The sequence below is a fragment of the Oryctolagus cuniculus genome, chromosome 15 (assembly GCF_051225735.1).
Source record: "Oryctolagus cuniculus isolate XC-2025 breed Fujian yellow rabbit chromosome 15, ASM5122573v1, whole genome shotgun sequence".
In the NCBI taxonomy this organism is placed as follows: Eukaryota; Metazoa; Chordata; class Mammalia; order Lagomorpha; family Leporidae; genus Oryctolagus; species Oryctolagus cuniculus.
In genome coordinates, this window is record NC_142881.1 from 52,734,236 (window position 1) to 52,753,579 (window position 19,344).

The 19,344-nt window shown below is 39.4% G+C and overlaps 1 protein-coding gene and 1 non-coding gene across 3 annotated transcripts in view; both read right to left on the reverse strand.

Moving 5' to 3' along the window:
• Positions 1-19,344, reverse strand: part of ANK3 (ankyrin 3) — a 712,348-nt gene that overhangs the window by 609,655 nt on the left and 83,349 nt on the right. The window lies entirely within an intron of this gene.
• On the reverse strand, positions 10,527-10,634 carry LOC127484312 (U6 spliceosomal RNA). Its single transcript, XR_007911181.2, has one exon. It is a non-coding gene; the product is annotated as a U6 spliceosomal RNA (small nuclear RNA).

Here is a 19,344-nt window from a genome sequence, read left to right on the forward strand (position 1 = left end):
GGCCATCTTCCACTGCTTTCCCAGGCTATAGCATGGAGCTGGATCGGAAGAGGAGCAGCCAGGACTAGAACCGGCGCCCATATGGGATGCCAGCACTTCAGGCCGGGGCTTTATCCTGCTGAGCCACAGCGCTAGCCCCTAAGCACCTATTTTTAAAATGCTGAATAAATAAACAAAAAAAAATGTGAAATACTATCCAAAATTTAAAATGCCTGTCAACTTTTTTCATAAAATTTTACTTGGTGTCCAGTCATGTCTTTTTTTTTAACTTTTATTTAATGAATATAAATTTCCAAAGTACAGCTTATGGATTACAATGGCTTCCCCCCAATAACGTCTCTCCCACCCGCATCCTTCCCCATTCCCACTCCCTCTCCCCTTCCATTCACATCAAGATTCATTTTCATTTCTCTTTATATACAGAAGATCAGTTTAGCATACATTAAGTAAAGATTTCAACAGTTTGCTCCCACACAGAAACATAAAGTGAAAAATACTGTTTGAGTACTAGTTATAGCATTAAATCTCAATGTACAGCACACTAAGGACAAAGATCCTACATGAGGAGTAAGTGCACAGTGACTCCTGTTGTTGACTTAACAAATTGACACTCTTGTTTATGGCCTCAGTAATCACCCTAGGCTCTTGTCATGAGCTGCCAACGCTATGGAAGCCCCCTGAGTTCACCGACTCTGATAATTTTTAGACAGGGCCATGGTCAAAGTGGAAGTTCTCTCCTCCCTTCAGAGAAAGGTACCTCCTTCTTTGATGACCTGTTCTTTCCACTGGGATCTCACTCGCTGAGTTCTTTCATTTAGGTTTTTTTTTTTTTTTTTTTTTTTTTTTTTTGCCAGAGCGTCTTGGCTTTCCATGCCTGAAATACTCTCATGGGCTTTTCAGCTGGATCTGCATGCCTTAAGGGCTGATTCTGAGGCCAGAGTGCTGTTTAGGACATCTGCCATTCTATGAGTCTGCTGTGTATCCCACTTCCCATGATGGATCGTTCTCTCCCTTTTTGATTCTATCAGTTAGTATTTGCATACACTAGTCTTGTTTATGTGATCCCTTTGACTCTTAGACCTATCATTATGATCAATTGTGAACAGAAATTGATCACTTGGACTGGTGAGATGGCATTGGTACATGCCACCTTGATGGGACTGAATTGGAATCCCCTGGTATGTTTCTAACTCTACCGTTTGAGGTAAGTCAGCTTGAGCATGTCCCGAATTGCACATCTCAGTCATGTCTTTTTTTTTTTTAGATTTATTTACTTGAGAGGTAGAGTTAGAGAGAGAGAAAGAGAGACAGAGAGAGAGGTCTTCCATCTGCTGGTTCACTCCCCAAATGGCCGCAACGGCAGGAGCTGGGCCCATCTGAAGCCAGGAGCTTCTTCCAGGTCTCCCACATGGGGGCTTGGGCCATCTTCTCTTGCTTTTCAGGAACATTAGCAGGGAGATAGATCAGAAGTGGAGCAACTGGGACACAAACCAGCACCCATATGGGATCCGAGGGCCACAGGCGGAAGCTTAACCTACTATGCCACAGCACTGGCCCCTGCCTGTTTACTTTTATGTTAGCTCATGTCAAAGGAAGCTCATGGTTCTTCTATCATCTTTGGATGATGGGAAACTTACAAAGCCTCTGGAACCCTTCTCTAAACAATATTGTTAAAGGCATAAAATAAAAGAGAATTGTAGAGGAAACCAAATTGTATGAAATAGGATTATCAAAATGTGTTTGAAAACAAATTTGGGATAATATATGTGCTTATTTATTTATACATTAAATTGTATGATCCAGTAGTAGGTCTCATAACTAAAGTTTGTAAGTAGTTTGAGCATAAATCACACTTAAAGATATCTTCAATGACTATAATTAAGTAGGAAAAGTGGTTTCTTACTGATATTCATAATTAAAGAAAAAGCTAAATTTTGATTTAGAAATTGCTGAAAAGAAGTAATCTTTTTTTCCCATCCAAGAGGACCTTAGAAATTCTACTCAAAGCCAGGTAGTTAACACTCTTTGCATTAAAGCACTATAAGGGTCTATTGTTAGCTATACTGAATTCACAAACTCTCAAAAATATTTCACTTTGGATCCTGGGAGGTGCTATCACCCTGATAAATTTAAGACAGGGTAAACAGTTAAGAAGTTGAATATGGCTGGGTTAATAGGTACAGAGGCCTTGTGGCTATACATCTTTTTGAACTTATAACGGTGCTCCAGTGGAAATACTAGTGTACAAAATGAGGGCCGACTGAAAGAAAAATTGGGTTGGGGACAGGATGGTTTTCAAAGACTGCTATTGAGATGGTTTGAGTAGAATAAGGTTCCCCAACTCACAGATGTTTAATCCCCAGATATATAAGTTAATGATACTAACAAGTATGGAAACTGAATCCAATTATGGTGTTTGGTATGGGCCTAGTAGAAAAGTGCTTGGGCCTCTGGGGGTATTCCCTGGGATTCTCATGAGAGACTTGGTTATACAAGTTGAACTGGGTCTAGCTTCTCTTTCTTCTTTCTGGCTCACCCACAACATTCACCCACAAACCCTCAGCCATTGCCAGCCTCCAGTCTCATCAGATGGCCAAGACAATGGGGCCTGCTTGATCTTGGACTGTGAACCTCCAAAATTGTGAGCCAAAATCAGCCTTCTTCTTTCACAGGTTGCCTGTTCAGGTATTTTGCAATAGTCGTGAAAAGCTGACTAATACATCCACATAAAAGTAAAAGTGGAGCCATGCAATGAGATGAGAGAAATTAAAATCCTGCAAAAGATAGGGCACAGGAGAAAAAAAGTGCTGAGGCTTACCAAATTTAAGAAGAGAAGCATGGATTTAAAGACAGAAAAAATGCTAAATGGTGAATGAAAAATAGTTTATTCAATACAGGGTCACACAAGAAAAGAAACAAAAGTTTAAATTAGAGCTGTGGACTATATGTGATATCTAATTAATCATAGAACACCCAGGGCTGCTGTTGTGGCACAGTGGGTTAAGCAGCTGCTTCCTACACTAGCATCCCATACCTGAGTGCTAGTTCAAGTCTCCACTTCTCTGCTTCTAATTCAACTTCCTGCTAAGGCACCTGTGAAAGCAGCAGACAAGTGCCCAAATACTTAGTCAACAGTTACCCACTTGGGGAACTCAAATGGAGTTCAAGACTCCTGGCTTGGACCTGCTTCAGTCCCAGCCATGGGGGTCATTTGCAGAATGAAACAGCAGAGGGAAGATCAATCTCTCTCTCTCTCTCTCTCAGCCCCCATCACTCTGCCTTTCAATTAAATAAATCTTTAAAAAAAAAAAACCACTTGATTCATTACCATTAAAGGAATTTTAGTAAGAAATTATTTAACAAATTAAACTACAATTTTTAGAAAGAACTCTATCTTCTATTTAATTTTTCAGTTATGTATTGATACAAAACCCATCAAAGGAAAATGAATGTGGGTAGGGTAATACATCATGATAACAAATTCTATTTAGTCTCATTATCTCCTATCATTTAAAAAAAAAATAGTCACCTGTATTCTGCTGCCAGAAACTTCTATACAGGGACTAAAGATCATAACAATCAATTAGTGAACGCTTGTTGAGTAGTGCTGCACACAGATGGAATGTTGTTGTGTAAAAGGTTACTGATGTTATGTCAGTGTCTCACATGCAATTTTAGATCTGAAAAAAAAAAAAAGCTAATTATGACACTATTTATTTAATTTCTTTGAAATGAATTAATCTTTGATCTGGTCAGAACCTTGCTCTTTAATCAGCTATCATCATCTGGGTACCTCTGAACTCCAACCTCTCTACTTTAATTCCCTTAATTAACACATATTTGGTTAGCACTTTCTATGTGTCAGGCCTAGTTAAAAGCACTTCACAAATGTAAATCAACTTAATCCTCATAACAACCCATGAGATAGTTATTATTATTATTTCTCTTATGGGAAAAGGAAATTGAGGCTCAGAGAGCTTAATTGATTTCTCTAAGATCCTAGAGCTCATCAATGATCAAGTTAAGATTCACATCAGGTAGTCTAACTCCATAGTTCATACTTTTATCCAAAACATTCTGTTGCCCAAAGCTCTGAGATATTCTGTAGCAGAGGAAATCTACATACTTAGAACGCATGCTCAGCAATAAATCCCTGATTCACCAAATGCCAAGGATTTCATTGTATTCCTTTCCTAAGATCGATATTTCCATTCTGGATTGGTAACAGTCATTAGTTATGAATTTCCTTATATGTAGGATTCTAAAGACTATGTGTCCAATGCCATTTATGGGTGATCATCATGGTTTGAGAACCCTGTAGCATGGCAATTTATGGCACTCTACTCAACTTTTTTTTTTATAAGATTTATTTTTTATTTATTTGAAGGACAGAGTTACAGAAAGAGGCAGAAACAGAGAGAGAGGTCTTCTATCCGCTGGTTCATCCCCCAATTGGCTGCAATGGCCAGAGCTGAGCTAATCCGAAGCCAGGAGCCAGGAGCTTCCTGCGGGTCTCCCATATGGGTGCAGGGCCCCAAGCACTTGGGCCATCTTCTATTGCTTTCCCAGGCCATAGCAGAGAGCTGCATTGGAAGAGGAGCAGCCCAGACTAGAACCGGCACCCATATGGGATGCCGGCACCCCAGGCCAGGGCTTTAACCCACTGCTGAAGCTACTCCTTACCAAAGGATTACTTGGTAACACCATGGAGTAGAAGGTCAGCTTTTTAAATGTTGCATGTTGAGTTCAGCATGCCTCCATCATGTAAGCTGCACCTGATAAAGCACCGTTTGCCTTTACCCATGATCCCAGGAGCAATGGACATGCTCACTCGCCCTCTCAAGTGCTGGATTATGGTCCCCTAGTGCTCCATGACCCTCTACTCTGCTGTTGCCTGCGATGTCTGTGCATGTCCTGGGAGAAAACCCAGGTTCAGGGGAAGATGGGTGAAGAGCTCCCAGACTACATAGCTTCAAGAAAACAAAAGCACAGAGCCCAAACATTATGCTCTCCACATCTTTAGAGGAGGACTAGCAATTAAAAATTAAAAATTGGGGAGAGGGGATTGTGGCACAGCAGGTTAAGTTGCCTCGTGGGAGGACCACATCCCATAGGAGAATGCCAGTTTGAGTCGCCGCCACTCCACTCCTAATCCAGCTTCCTCTTAATGCATCCTTGGAGGCAGCTTGGACTTGCCACCTATGTGAGAGACCTGGACAGAATTCCAGGCTCCTGCCTTTGGTCTGACCCATCCCTACCAGTTGTGGACATCCGGGGAACAAACCAGCAGAGGCAAGGTCTCTCTCTCTCTCTCTCTCTGCCTTTCAAGTACATGAAAATACATGAAAAAAATAAACATTTTTAAATTAAGCCAGATCACAAAAAATTTATAAAATTTAAAACTCATTCTTTTTTGAATCCCTAATACACACAGACCTAATTTGCTGAATTGTTGTCATAACAGTTTTTCTACTTACTTCTGTGACAAAATAATGGTTTGTCACTCTAAGAAGGTAAAAATAAAGAAGGTTATTTGTAGAAAACTGACATATTATGCCTAATGTTTCTAACTGGTTAGGAATTTCAAAGTGTTCGCTAAAGCTTTGGATATATCAAAATGTTTTCAAATCACATATTTAAAATTTCTCTTCTACCCAGGGATTTGCCATTTTATTGCAAATAGTTTCTCTGGTTTCCTTTTTTCTTTTGAAAAGCTACATGGTGCAATGAGTCGCCAGGTGGTTTCCTTTCCTTATTTCTGAGCTGCATTTCAAAGATGAAAAATACTCTTCTTCCTTTTTGTCTTCTCACATGTACCTGAATTGCTTTTGTTCAAGGTCTAAAGGCAACCGTTAAAACAAAACTTAGGCTTAATTGACATGGCACTTTTATTGCATGAGAGTTTACGTGCATGTCAAATGCTTAAGGCAATTAAAAATTTTAGCATCTCCACAAATCAAGTTAAATAGCTACTAAATCTAGCTTTGGAAAAATACTTTTATTTGTGTTTAATTTATTTAAATAAATAAATCTTTAAAAATATTGGCTGGAGATAACAATGATATTAAGACATCCTGTTTGTTTCAATTTTCATGATTGGATTCCTAAATAAATATCATTCAGACTCACTATCATCCCCAGCTAGCTGATATTGAGAAATACATAATGGTGGACTGTTGCCATGGTAACTCCTCTACAACCACACATTTTCTATGGCAACCCAGGCTCCATGGAATACTAATGAAAGCCCCTAGCAACACAGAGTCAAAGAGGTGATGTCTAGAGACCACAAAGCTCATGTAACATTTCTTATGAATGTTATGGATACCTCTGTATATGTAAATAGCTAAACTGGTGTTTAAAAGCATGTTAGCTGGAAAGCAAAAAAAGGCATATTTAAAATCTTTTTTTATAAAAACATAAATGCTATGGAACATAAAGAATTCGCATCACCATACTAAAAGATGTGAAATAAGTAATCTGTATTTTTAAACATCAACTCACAATTTTTAATAAAAAGAGATATGTATTTCCCTAACTGCAGAAGAATTACATGCAGCAATGAAAGGTGACCCCCTGGAAGCAACTCAAGAGCATTTTATTCTTTTTACTTATTATTTCATTTTACTTTGTTTTATTCTTTCTCTAGATCCCATTCTTTTTTTCAAGACTCCAGCTGTGTGACCTGTGAATGCCTTGAGCTCTCTTTTGCAAAAGAGTGTTCTATTTAAAAGATACCAAAGCTTCTATAATTTCTACTCTATCACTTACCAGCATATGAATTTACATGAGTCATTTAATCAGACAGACAAGTTTCTTATCTGTCAAAGGGCATGATAGCTGCCTCCTCTTCACTACCAATTTGCTACAAAATGTGCTAGATAGGCAGGAGCACTCTGAGGGAAAAACTAAATACATTATTAGCTAAAGAAAAAGAAAGGTTTCTGTTTGCATTTTTATTTTAAAATGTTGGATTATAAAGGTCTGTGTAAAAATGTATGCAATTACAAATTATTTTAATGTGCAATTATTTCATCTATTTATTTGAGAGAGAGAGAAACATTGGTTCATTCCCCAAATGCCTGCAACAGCTGAGGCAGAGCCAGGCCAAAGGCAGGAGCCAGGAACTGAACCCAGGTCTCCCACATGGGTAGCAGGGACTTTAATCACTTAAACTATTATCTGATGTTTCAAGTGTACACATCAGCAGGAAGCTGGGATTGAAAGTGGAGCTATTGGGGCCGGTGCTGTGGTGCAGTGGGTTAACGTCCTGGCCTGAAGCACCATATGGGCGCCGGTTCAAGACCCGGCTGCTCCACTTCCCATCCAGCTCTCTGCTGTGGCCTGGGAAAGCAGTAGAAGATGGCTCAAGTCCTTGGGCCCCTGCACCTGCGTGGGAGACCCAGAAGAAGCTCCTGGCTCCTGGCTCCTGGCTTCAGATCAGTGCAGCTCCGGCCATTGCAGCCAACTGGGGAGTTAACCATCGGATGAAGGACCTCTCTCTTTCTCTCTCTCTCTCTCTGCCTCTCCTCTCTCTGTATAACTCTGACTTTCAAATAAATAAATAAATCTTTAAAAAAAAAAAAAAAAGTTGAGCTATGACTGGAACCCAGACATTCTGCTAAAAGATGCAGGCATCCTGAGCAGAGTCTTAACTGGTAGGTGAAACATCTGCCCTAAATACAGCTATTTTTAAGCATTATTTACTTATTTGAAAGGCATAACGACAGAAAGAAGGAAAGAGAGAGAGAGAGAGTGACCATCTGCTGGTTCACTCTCCAAATGTCTGCAACAGCCAAGTCTGGGCCAGGTCAAAGCCAGGACCCTTTCGGGCCTCCCGCATTGGTGACAGGGGTCCAAGCACCTGAGCCTTCTTCTGATGAGTTCCCGGGTGCATTAGCAGGAAGCTGTATCAGAAACAAAGCAGCTAGAAGTCAAACTGGCACTCCGATATGAAATGCTGACGTTGCAAGCAGTGGTTTAACCTGCGGCACCACATTACTGGCCCCAGTACAATTACTTTTTTCAAAAATTTACCTACATACATATTTGAAAGGCAAAAAACAGGGGTATAGTAAGGGAGGGAGGGTGGGAGGGAGGCAGTCAGTCCCATCTTCTGGTTCACTCCTTAAATGCCTGCCATAGCCAGGACTAGGTGAAAGTCAGGAGCTAGAACTCAATCCAGGTCTCCTATGTGGGTGGCAGGGACCCAACTACTTGAGCCATCACTGATGCCTCCCAGGGAATGTGTCTGCAGGAAGCGATAACTGGGAGTAGAGCTTGGACTGAAATCCAGGCATTGCAATATGGGATGCAGGTGGCCCAAGTGGCATCTTAATTGCTGTGCCTAATGCCCAACCTGAAGTATGATTATTTATTGAGCACCTACTATGTGTGAAAATAAGAAGAAAATTGTTATAAAAACAACAAAGAAAAGAGTTTTTCAAAATGGAGTTGGTAGGTCTGCAAAGCAGAAGTACTTACAATAGATTCCAGTTTCTACAGAGGAATGTAAACACTTGTTACATTCTGACCACATGCAGCTAACACAGATCATTACATTATTCCCCAGAACTCAACATGTATACCAAGGGGCTCCCGGACTCTTTTCCTGGACATTTTTAACTTTTCTTTACATCCTTTTCTTTATCTTCTATTGGTGACATAAACCCTGTCACATAGCAGTGCTCCAACAGATGTGTCCTTACAAAAGAATTTATACTATCTTAGAATAAATTAACACCTTCTGCTCAATAAAAGTTCCTAATTTCCCTGCCTTCTTTTAGAACACTGACATAGAGCTATCTGAATATGTGTTTCCCAAATTACAACTCCTAATACTCCAAATAAAATTCTTTGAACTTTTGCAGTTTCTGAATTTGTTTTGATCAACATATGCTACTAGTTGTTGATGTGGAAGCCAGATGAACAGGACAGGTAGTTCCTTAAAATCACAGACCTTTTGTTCTAGCAGAAAACAGAACATAAATAAGCAAAAGTGACTAAAGATGTGCAAAGTGCTACAGAGGAAAGAATCAGAACAAAATGATTAAAAAGGACTTGTGGGAAGACATGGGCTATGTTAGATCAGACTGTGGCTCAGACTTCCTGAAGGAAGGAAGGGATGGAAGAGGGACTTCCAGGAAGAGAAGGAGCCACCCATGGGAAGACACAGCCAGCCAAGTAAAGGGTACAGCCACTGTAAGACCCTGAAGTAGGAAAATGATTAACATGTTGACAAAAACAGAGAGATTTAAGGGGGCTAAAGTGTAGAGAATACAGACAGAATAATACAGTATGTAAACTAAGAAGAAGGCAGGGCCAAAGCAGAGGTCTGGTAAGATAGGACAGGAAGACCAGAGGGAGATTACATGGTCAAACAGGTGACCAATGATGGCATCACTTGTGCCAGGGCTATGGAACTGCTGACTGCCAAAAGTGGACATGAATGAGATATGTTTTAAAGGCAGAGAAAATAGGATTTGTTGATGGATGTACAGGAAAGGGTAAAGGGGAATCAATTATGATGCTCAAGTTTTTGACATAAACAACTAGATACTATGAAAAATATGAGAGAAAACAGGTTGGGATAGAAGGAAAGTTCAGACAGGTGTCAGGGCTCTGTTTTGTATCAACTTGCCTATTACATATTTCTTAATCCACAGTCATAGATTTCCCTACAAATAGTTAACACAATTTCATTAATTTATGCCTGTTAATATGAAACCTGTAAAAATACAAACATGGGCTCTAGTTTCAAAACATACATCAAAATTATACAAATTATAAACTCATCATAAATGTCAAATTTGTAAAAGTAGATTAGATTATTTTTATTCATGTGGTACAGAAACCATACAGGGAAGACTATAAGCCTAATAAATGTATTTTGAAATAACTGCTTTTCTTTGGTAAAATAATACAAGTTCATTGCAGGGACTTTGGAAAATATGGAAAGTTTAGAGAAAATAGCAATAGCCTCTAATCTTATCCAGAAATAAACCCAGTTTAAGATTTTGAGGAGTAGAAGTCTAACTTTTTATCTTGAGAATTTCACTAGTTTGGGAAAAGGTATCTAAAATCAAAATTCACATTTCAAAGATGGTTACATGAATGAGCAGGCTACAATTCATGCCTGGATATTATCAAATGCCTCAGACTATAGTCTCAGCCAAGGAATTCAAAGACAAGGGTGGAACACAACCACAATGCAGGTTCAGCTAACATTTAGCGATGGTGGTCTTCCCTGCCGATCAGTTCCCTGATCCCAAATGCCACCTTCAAATACTGTATATATCAAATCAGACAGTGAACTCTATGTGAGCTTCAAAAAAATCATTTAGGTTTAGTGTTATATTCCTTTATTATTCATATACTACGTGTTCATTTAGATGAAAGCAAAATTGTTCCCATGACCACTAACACATTGATCCTTTAATTATGTATCAATCTGTTTTAATGTATTTTTTTTAGAAAATATGTTTTTTAATATTTTATCATCTCTTTGCATTTATAACAATTCACTTAAAAATATGGAACACTTCACGAATTTGCGTGTCATCCTTGCGCAGGGGCCATGCTAATCTTCTCTGTATCGTTCCAATTTTTAGTATATGTGCTGCCGAAGCGAGCACTTTAATGTATTTTTAAGACAACATTCACAAATAGTGTTTAAAATTCCTTATTTATAGTTCAACAGAGTTCAAAGTACCTGTCTTCTTAAAAACCTCAACTGTTAACAAAAGGTAAAGAAAATCAAAGGCTTAGGAAAGCAGAAAATACTTTTAATTTTATTTAAGTTATACGAATTTAATGTATTTCATATGTACAGATGTAGGAACATAGTGATACTTCCCTCCCTCCCACCAATGCCCCAACACTTCTTCCTTCTCCTTCTTCCATTTCCACTCAATTTTTATAGAGATCTGCTTTCAGTTTACTTAATAATCATAAGGTTAACTCTACACTAAGTAAAAGAGTTCAACAAATAGTATGAAGAAAAAAAATACTATTCTTCAACAGAGGAGACAAGGGCTATAAACAATCACCAGATCTCAAAATGTCTATTTCACCCCAATACATTACATTTTAGGTTCTCTATTAATTACAGTTGGTCAAGGAAAACATATGACATGTCTTTTTTTTTTTTTTTTTTTTGACAGGTAGAGGTATAGACAGTGAGAGAGACAGAGAGAAAGGTCTTCCTTTCATTGGTTCACTTCCCTAATGGCTGCTATGGCTGGTGCTGTGCCGATCCAAAGCCAGAAACCAGGTGCTTCCTCGCGGTCCCCCATGCAGGTACAGGGACGCAAGCACTTGGGCCATCCTCCACTGCCCTCCTGGGCCATGGCAGAGAGCTGGACTAGAAGAGGAGCAACTGGGACTAGTACCCAGTGCCCCAACTGGGACTAGAGCCTGGGGTTCTGGCAGCCTAGACGGAGGATTAGCCAAGTGAGCCATGGCACCGGCCAATATCTGTCTTTTTAAGGATTGGCTTATTTCACTAAGTATAATGATTTCCAGTTGTATCCATTTTGTTGCAAAAGATAGGATTTCATTTTTTTTACAGCTGAGTAGTATTCCATAGCATATATATATATATATATATATATATATCATAATTTCTTTACCTGGTCTTCAGTTGATGGACATCTGGGTTGATTCCATATTTTAGCTATTGTGAATGGAACTGCAATGAACATGGGGTACAGATAACTCTTTCATATGCTGATTGCTTTTGGTTTGGGGAAATTTCCAGGAGTGGGATGGTTGGTCATATAGTAGGTCTATATTCCAACTTCTGAAGTATCTCCATACTGTCTTCCATAGTGGCTGCACAAGTTTACATTCCCACCAACAGTGGATTAGGTTACCCTTTTTTCCCATATCTTCACCAGAATTTGTTGTTTGTTGGTTTCTATATTAGAGGCATTCTAACTGGGGTGTGGTGAAACCTCATTGTGGTTTATATTTTGCATTTCCCTGATGGCTAGTGATCCCAAGCATTTTTTCAAGTATCTGTTGGCCACTAAAATTTCCTTTCTTGAAAAATGGCTCTTCAAATTCTTCGCCTATTTCTTAACTGGATTGTTAGTTTTGTTGTTGTTCAATTTCGTGAGCTCTTTGTAGATCTGGATATTAACCTTTTATCAGTTGCATGGTTAGCACATATATTCACTCATTCTGTCGGTTGCCTCTTCACTTTTCTGAGTGTTTCTTTTGCAGTGTAGAAGCTTCTCAGCTTGACATAATCCCATTTGTCAGTTTTGGCTTTGATTGCCTGTGTTTCTGGGATCTTTTCCAAGAAGTCTTTGCCTCTGCCAATGTCTTGCAAGGTTTCCCCAATGTTCTCTAGTAATTTGATGATAACAGGTAATAAATTTAGGTCTTTGATCCATTTTGAGTGGATTTTTGTATAAGGTGTAGGGTAGGGGTCTTGTTTCATATTTCTGCATAAAGAGATCCAGTTTTCCCAGCACAATCTGTTGAAGAGACTCCTTGCTCTAGGGATTGATTTTAGTCCTTTTCTCAAAAATAAGTTGGTTGTAGATGTGTGGACTGATTTCTGGAGTTTCTATTCTGTTCCATTGATCTACATGTCTATTTTTGCACCAGTATCAGGCTGTTTTGATTATAACTTCCCTGTAGTATGTATTCAAATTGGGTATTGTGATGCCTCCAGCTTTGTTTTTGCTATATAAGATTGCTTTAGCTATTCAGGGTCTCTTGTGTTTCCATATGAATTTTAGCATCATTTTTTCTAGATCTGAGAATGCTGTTGGTATTTTGATTGACATCGCATTGAATCTATAAATTGCTTTTGGTAGTATCGACATTTTGAGATACTGATTCATCCACATGAACATGGGAGATTTTTCCATTTTTTAAATGTCGTATTTTATTTCTTTCATTAATGTTTTATAATTTTCATCAGAGATCTTTGACATCCTTGGTTAAATTTATTCCAAGGAATTTAATTCTTTTTGTAGCTACTGTGAATGCAATTGATCTTAGAAGTTCATTCTCAGCTATGGCATTGTCTGTGCATACAAAGGCTATTGATTTTGTGTGTTAATTTTATATCCTGCCACTTTACCAAATTCTTTTATGAGTTCCAATAGTCTCTCAGTGGAGGCTTTTGTATCATGTCATCTGCAAATAGAGATAGTTTGACTTCCTCCAGGAAAGCAGAAACTTTAAGATAGTTTATTTTTATTTAAAACTATATAAAGTTGCTTTGGTAGCCAACCTTTATAATATGAATTAAAGCTGTGAGAAATTTTCATATTTATTTTGAGGTTATATAACACATAATAGATATCTATTAGCTATTTCCAGATAGAATAGCATATATAGATTCTGTATTAAGTTCAATTTAATAATTCCAGATAAAATCCTATTTAAAAGTCTATTATTCACATTGAGTCTAATAAAAAATGTCTAATGGAATTGCTAACGAGATAAAACCCAGTTTTTTCAGGTATGCAAAACATTGACACAATGACAATACCTATTAAAAATAATCACTAGGGGCCAGCACTGTGGCATAGCAGGTAAAGCCACTGCCTGCAGTGCTGGCATCCCATATGGGCACTGGTTCGAGTCCTAGCTGTTCCTCTTCCAATCCAGCTCTCTGCTGTGGCTGGGAAAGCAGTGGAAGATGGCCCAAGTCCTTGGGCCCCGAACCCACGTGGGAGACTCAAAAGAAGCTGCTGGCTCCTGGCTTCAGATCAGCACAGCTCCAACCATTGCATCCAACTGGGGAGTGAACCAGCAGATGGAAGACTGATTCTCTCTCTCTCTCTCTCTCTCTCTCTCTCTGCCTCTCCTTCTCTCTCTGTGTAACTCTTTCAAATAAAACTTTAAAATAAATAAATAATCACTAGTCGGGGCCAGCACTGTGGCATAGTGGGTGGGGCCCAAGTCCTTGGGCCTCTGTGCCTGCATGGGAGATCCAGAGGAAGCTCTGGGCTCCTGGCATCCAATCAGCACAGCTCCGGCCATTGCAGCCAATTGGAGGGTGAAACAGCAGATGGAAGACCTCTTTCTCTCTCTCTGCCTCTTCTTCTCTCTGTATAACTCTGACTTTCAAATAAATAAATATTTTTTTTTAAAAATCACTAGTATGACTATGTAAAGAACAAAATACAGCAAGGCTTAAGATATTTTATTGCATGTAATAACTGTACATTTAATAGCTGCTGACATAATACTCTCCCAGGTTAAAAGGAAAGTATGTCACAAAAAATCCTTGAAAATTAATTTAAAGTATGGCTAGGAATAATTTATTTTCTAATGAAAGAATGTTTAAGTTTTTTTTAGTTTTTTGGTTTACTTATTTATTTTGGAAGTCAGAGTTACAGAGAGAGAGGAAGAGATAGAGAGATCTTCCATCCACTGGTTCATTCCCCAGATGGCCAAAATGGCCAGGGCTGGACCAGGCCAATGCCAGGAGCCAGGAGCTTCATCCCAGGTTTCCCATGTGGGTATAGGGGTTCATGTACTTGGGTCATCTTCTCTGGTTTTCCCAAGCCATTTGTAGGGAGCTGGATCAGAAGTGGAGCAGCCGGGACATGAACCCATACCCATATGGAATACTGATACCACAGGTGGCAGCTTTACCCACCACACAACACCAGCCCTCTTTTCAAGTTTTCTTAGCAAATACAATGAATTATTATTTGACAAAGATAATAAATACTTACTAATGCAAAAGAAACACTAGTGATTAGAGAATTTAAAGCATTTAAATTTATGCAATATGGATATAAATATTTAAGCAAATATAAACAAATACATGGATTTGTATATAAAACATAGTCATGATTTATTACTTTAAATTTTCACCTATCAATCCCATGAAACTGAAACAAGGGTCAAGAGATTGAGCTGTTGTGTAGGTGATGGTAGGCAATGATACTCTAGCTCCTCGATTTTCTGGATAACTTTAGGTAACATCTACAAATACACAACGTGATGGAAGGAGTCATTGGCAAAGTAATAAGTCCACTCCACCTCAAATGACCAGATCTGATTCTCTGTGTCTTTATCTAACTTTCAGGTACTCATTTTCTCTTGAGTTCTAACACCCATGGGTACCACTGAATGTCGATTGTTGTTTTTGCCTAATAAACATTGCCAACTGCTGCCTTTGGGTTAAATACAAAGGAGTGAATATGGGATGAGCCAAGAAATGTGATGAGTTGCATGGAACTTTCCCAAACACTAGTGTTTCCATGAACATACAAGACATAAATGTCAATTATAATAAAATGAGCATCATGTTCAAGTGTAACTACTTGAGTGAGGAGTGGTAGACTGCGATTATTTACTCATTCTGTATAATATGCTATAACAAGCTCTCCAACCTACAATAATGTAGAAGTCTTGAAGTTACTTTTTAACTTTATATTTCAGTTTGGGTTTTGTTTAGTTGGCCAGATTTGATTGGATTCACATCTTTGAAGGTACATAATTCAATAAGAGGAAAATGTATAAGATTGTCAAGTATTCCATATTTCTCAAATTTTTATTTATGATTTATTCCCTGAGTAGAAAAATCAGCTAATACTGAATTTGATTGCAGAATTTTTAAAAGATGTATATTTTATTTGAAAGTCTGAGTTACAGAGAGAGGGAGACACACACACACACACACACACAGGTCTTCCATCTGCAGCTTCACTCGCTAAATGGCTGCAACAACCAGGGCTGGACCAGGAGCTTCATCACCATCTCCCACGTGGGTGCAGGGGCCCAAGGACTTGAGTCATCTTCTGCTGCTTTGGTAGGTGTATTAGCAAGAAGCTGGATTGGAAGTGGAGCATCCAGGACTTGAATGGGTACCCATATGGTACGCTGGCATCACAGCCTGTGGCTTAACCCACTATGCCTCAACTCCAGCCCCAATAACTGAATTTTAAATGAAGTTTGACTAGACTGTTGAAAACTCAAGCATTTCTAAAACTTTAAAAACCCAGGAGGCAAACCTCAGACATAGTCTAGTTTTCCAACTCACTACCCTACTCTATACCCCCTGAGTTTTGATGGAATGATCTCTCATCATTCAAAGGATTACTACACTTAAATTCTGTTCATTTATTTGTAGGGGGTTGTCTTTCTGAAACTTTGTTGATTCTACATGTACTAATTTACCTGTAATTTGAATAAACTTGAGTAAGTAGAGCCTAGTACAAATGGTATCAGAACCAGCTAACAAAAATGTGCGAGAGAAGTGAATACTTCTAGTGGGAAAAGTCTTGAACACTAGATAGAAGTGTAGAAACCCAGGCCACTCCTGTGGAGGACCAACAGACCTACCCCCGGTGATGGCTTCTGAACATCATGTCAGTTTACCCCTGACTTCCTCCCAGGGGCTCCAAAAGACTCTTAGAGCATTTCAATCATTATAAGGAGGCATGTACTCAAAACTCAAGCACAGGCATATTATTCAGGAATCGGACTGTTCTCAGACATTAAAAAAAATTATACTTTAAATCCAAAAGATCGAAAATAAACCAAAAATAACTAACGTGACAGATTAATAGTACTTGAAAACAAAATTACAATGTACAGCCTCAGAGAGCCTTTCATTGCACATTACAAGACAATGCCTTAGGGTTTTTTTTCTCATGGAGAAACAGGAGTAGAAAGAAGCCAGGAATGTCCTCAGGAGGACAGCTGCTCTGATGTTATTTCTTGTAATTGACAGTCTCTTAGGGCAGTACCCGACACCCCGGTAAGCACTTCACTTCACCTATATTCACGATGAAACATCTCAAGGGTGAATATCAGCTAATATGCATCTAAGAAAATGAAAAATAACCCAACACATTTTGCTCAGAAATTAAGTTGACACACCAGAGTGAGAAGAGAATTAGTTAAAAACCGGAACCATGCTTATGAAAGGTCATTGGCAAGCTGGAAACTCAGATCATTACCTAATAGAGCTAAATGTTGCTCTTAATAGGAAACACAAACAACAATATAAATTTAATTTCCATATCCACAATGAAGGAACTTGATTTATTTTTTTCCTTAACTTCTTTTTTAACCCTTGCAAATATACTCAAAGTTTAGATTTAGTAGAAAATGCAAAGATCAGTTTATTAACCAAGACCTAAAGGTCTAGGTTTTCTCACATGTGGAAGTTCGACAACAGAAAAGTTCCCCTGAACTTAGAATAATGATTATTAGAGTCCTGGAAGGGGTTCAGAGGAGGGGAGAGAGCAGGGTTGGATACATGTACCAAAACACAGGCAGAAGCAATAGGCTGTAGTGTTCCACGGCACAATGGGCTGACTGTATTTCACAATAAAATATTCCATATTGTTAAAAGAACTGAAGGAGAGAAACTGGCAGCCTCCAAACATACAGAAAAAGATAAGGCAATAGAAAGGCTAATCAGTGGATTTGATCAGCTTTAATGTACACATGCATTAAAATATTGCACGGTATCACAGAAAAATGTACAAATATTCAAGTTCAATCAGAAACCTTTTTTAAGCAGGACAAAAAGAAGTGGAAGTTGTGGCACAGAACTTGGGAAGCCTGCATCCCATGGTGGAGTAGCTGCGTTTGAATGCCTGTTCTACTTCTGATCCACCTTGCTGTAAATGCATATTCTTGGAAGCAGCAGGTAATGGTTCAAGTACTTGGATCTCTGCCATCCATGTGGGAGGCCCAAGTTGAATCTCGGGCTCCTGACTTCAGCCTGGCCCAGTCCTGGGGATGTTGGGAGAATTTAGGGAGTGCATCAGCAAATAGAAGCTCTGTGTGTCTGTCTCTGTGTGTCGCTGTGGTTTTCAAATAAATTTTTAAAAATAGAGGAAAAGAGGGAAAAAATGTAAGTTCAAGGAGTTAAAGAACTCCTTGTTTGAGTGAACTCAATCAAGATCACTCAGCTAGAAAACAGGCAATTCTCCTAAGTTTCAGTCCAAGTATGCTGTTTTCGATTTTCACTCTATTTGAAAGGCAGAAAGTCAAAGATAAGACAGAGATTTTCCACCCACTAGTTCACTCCCTTAACGCCCACAACAGCCAGGCTGGGCCAGGAGGAAACCAAGAGTCAAGCCCCACTCTGGGACTCCCCCATGGATAGCATCTGCCACCTCCAAGAGTGCACATTAGCAGGAAGCTGGAGTCAGGAACACAGAAGGGACTCTCCTAGGTACTCTATTACAGATCTGAGCATCATCAATGACACCTTAACCACTGCACCAAATGCCCCCTTGAAACTCTTCTGAACATCATTTTATTTCCTCTACTTTGCTGATCTACTGAACTCTCCTTAAGGCACATTTGAATTGATAATACAAAATCCTCACAATGCGCTTTTGTAATAATGAGGCACAGAGAAAAGGGTGAGATCTTCACCCCCAAGAGATCCAGAGTTAGTAACAGCTAGCCCAGGAGAACTTCCATGCAGGAAACAGAGCAGAGCCCGTGTTCAGCTCAAGGAAGACTGCTGCAGGCAGGGCTACGCCTGCGCAGAAGCGCAATGTCTGCCATTTAGAACACAAGAGAGAATCAACCTTTTGAATTTACAGGAGCAGACAAGGCCTCAACCTGCTCTCTAACAAAACAAGTAACAAAGTACATTGCTGTGGTATGCAGTTGCTGGGAATCAAGGCTTAGATGAAAGGGGCCTATGGTATGAAAAGACCTGGAAACCTTTGCAAGGGGTAAGAGGAACAAAGCCAGTAAGAAGTAGATTTTTTTTTTAAATATTTATTTATTTACCTGAGAGGCAGAGTTACAGACAGAGAAAGGGAGAGACAGAGAGCGAGGTCTCCCATCCGCTGGTTCACTCCCCAAATGGCCGCAATGCTTGGAACTGGGCCAATCCCAAGCCAGGAGCCAGGAGCTTCTTCTGGGTCTCCCACGCGGGTGCACGGGCCCAAGGATTTGGGCCATCTTCTACTGCTTTCCCAGGCACACCATCAGGGAGCTGGATCAGAAGTGGAGCATCCAGGACTCAAACCAGCGCCCACATGGGATGCTGGTGCTGTAGGCAGAGGCTTAACCTACTACGCAAAAGAATTTTACTGTACTTAAGGATTCTTCATGCCTATGGGGTCTAAACAATGAGTGTGTACATTTTACTTGCTCTAGACCACAGAGAAACCTCTACCCTCTGTTCTTCACCTTTGAGTCCTGCTTTATTTCCTACTATGTTGTCACTCCAAACACACCATGGTACCAGCTAAACCATGCAGTGAGCTTGCTATGCTGTTTCACATCTCAATCACCTCCAATAAACCATTAACCCTTCTTGCATTTTTTTTCTCTTTATCAGTATTACAAACTGCTTATCCTCAACTACTTAATTAAAGCTTCATCACA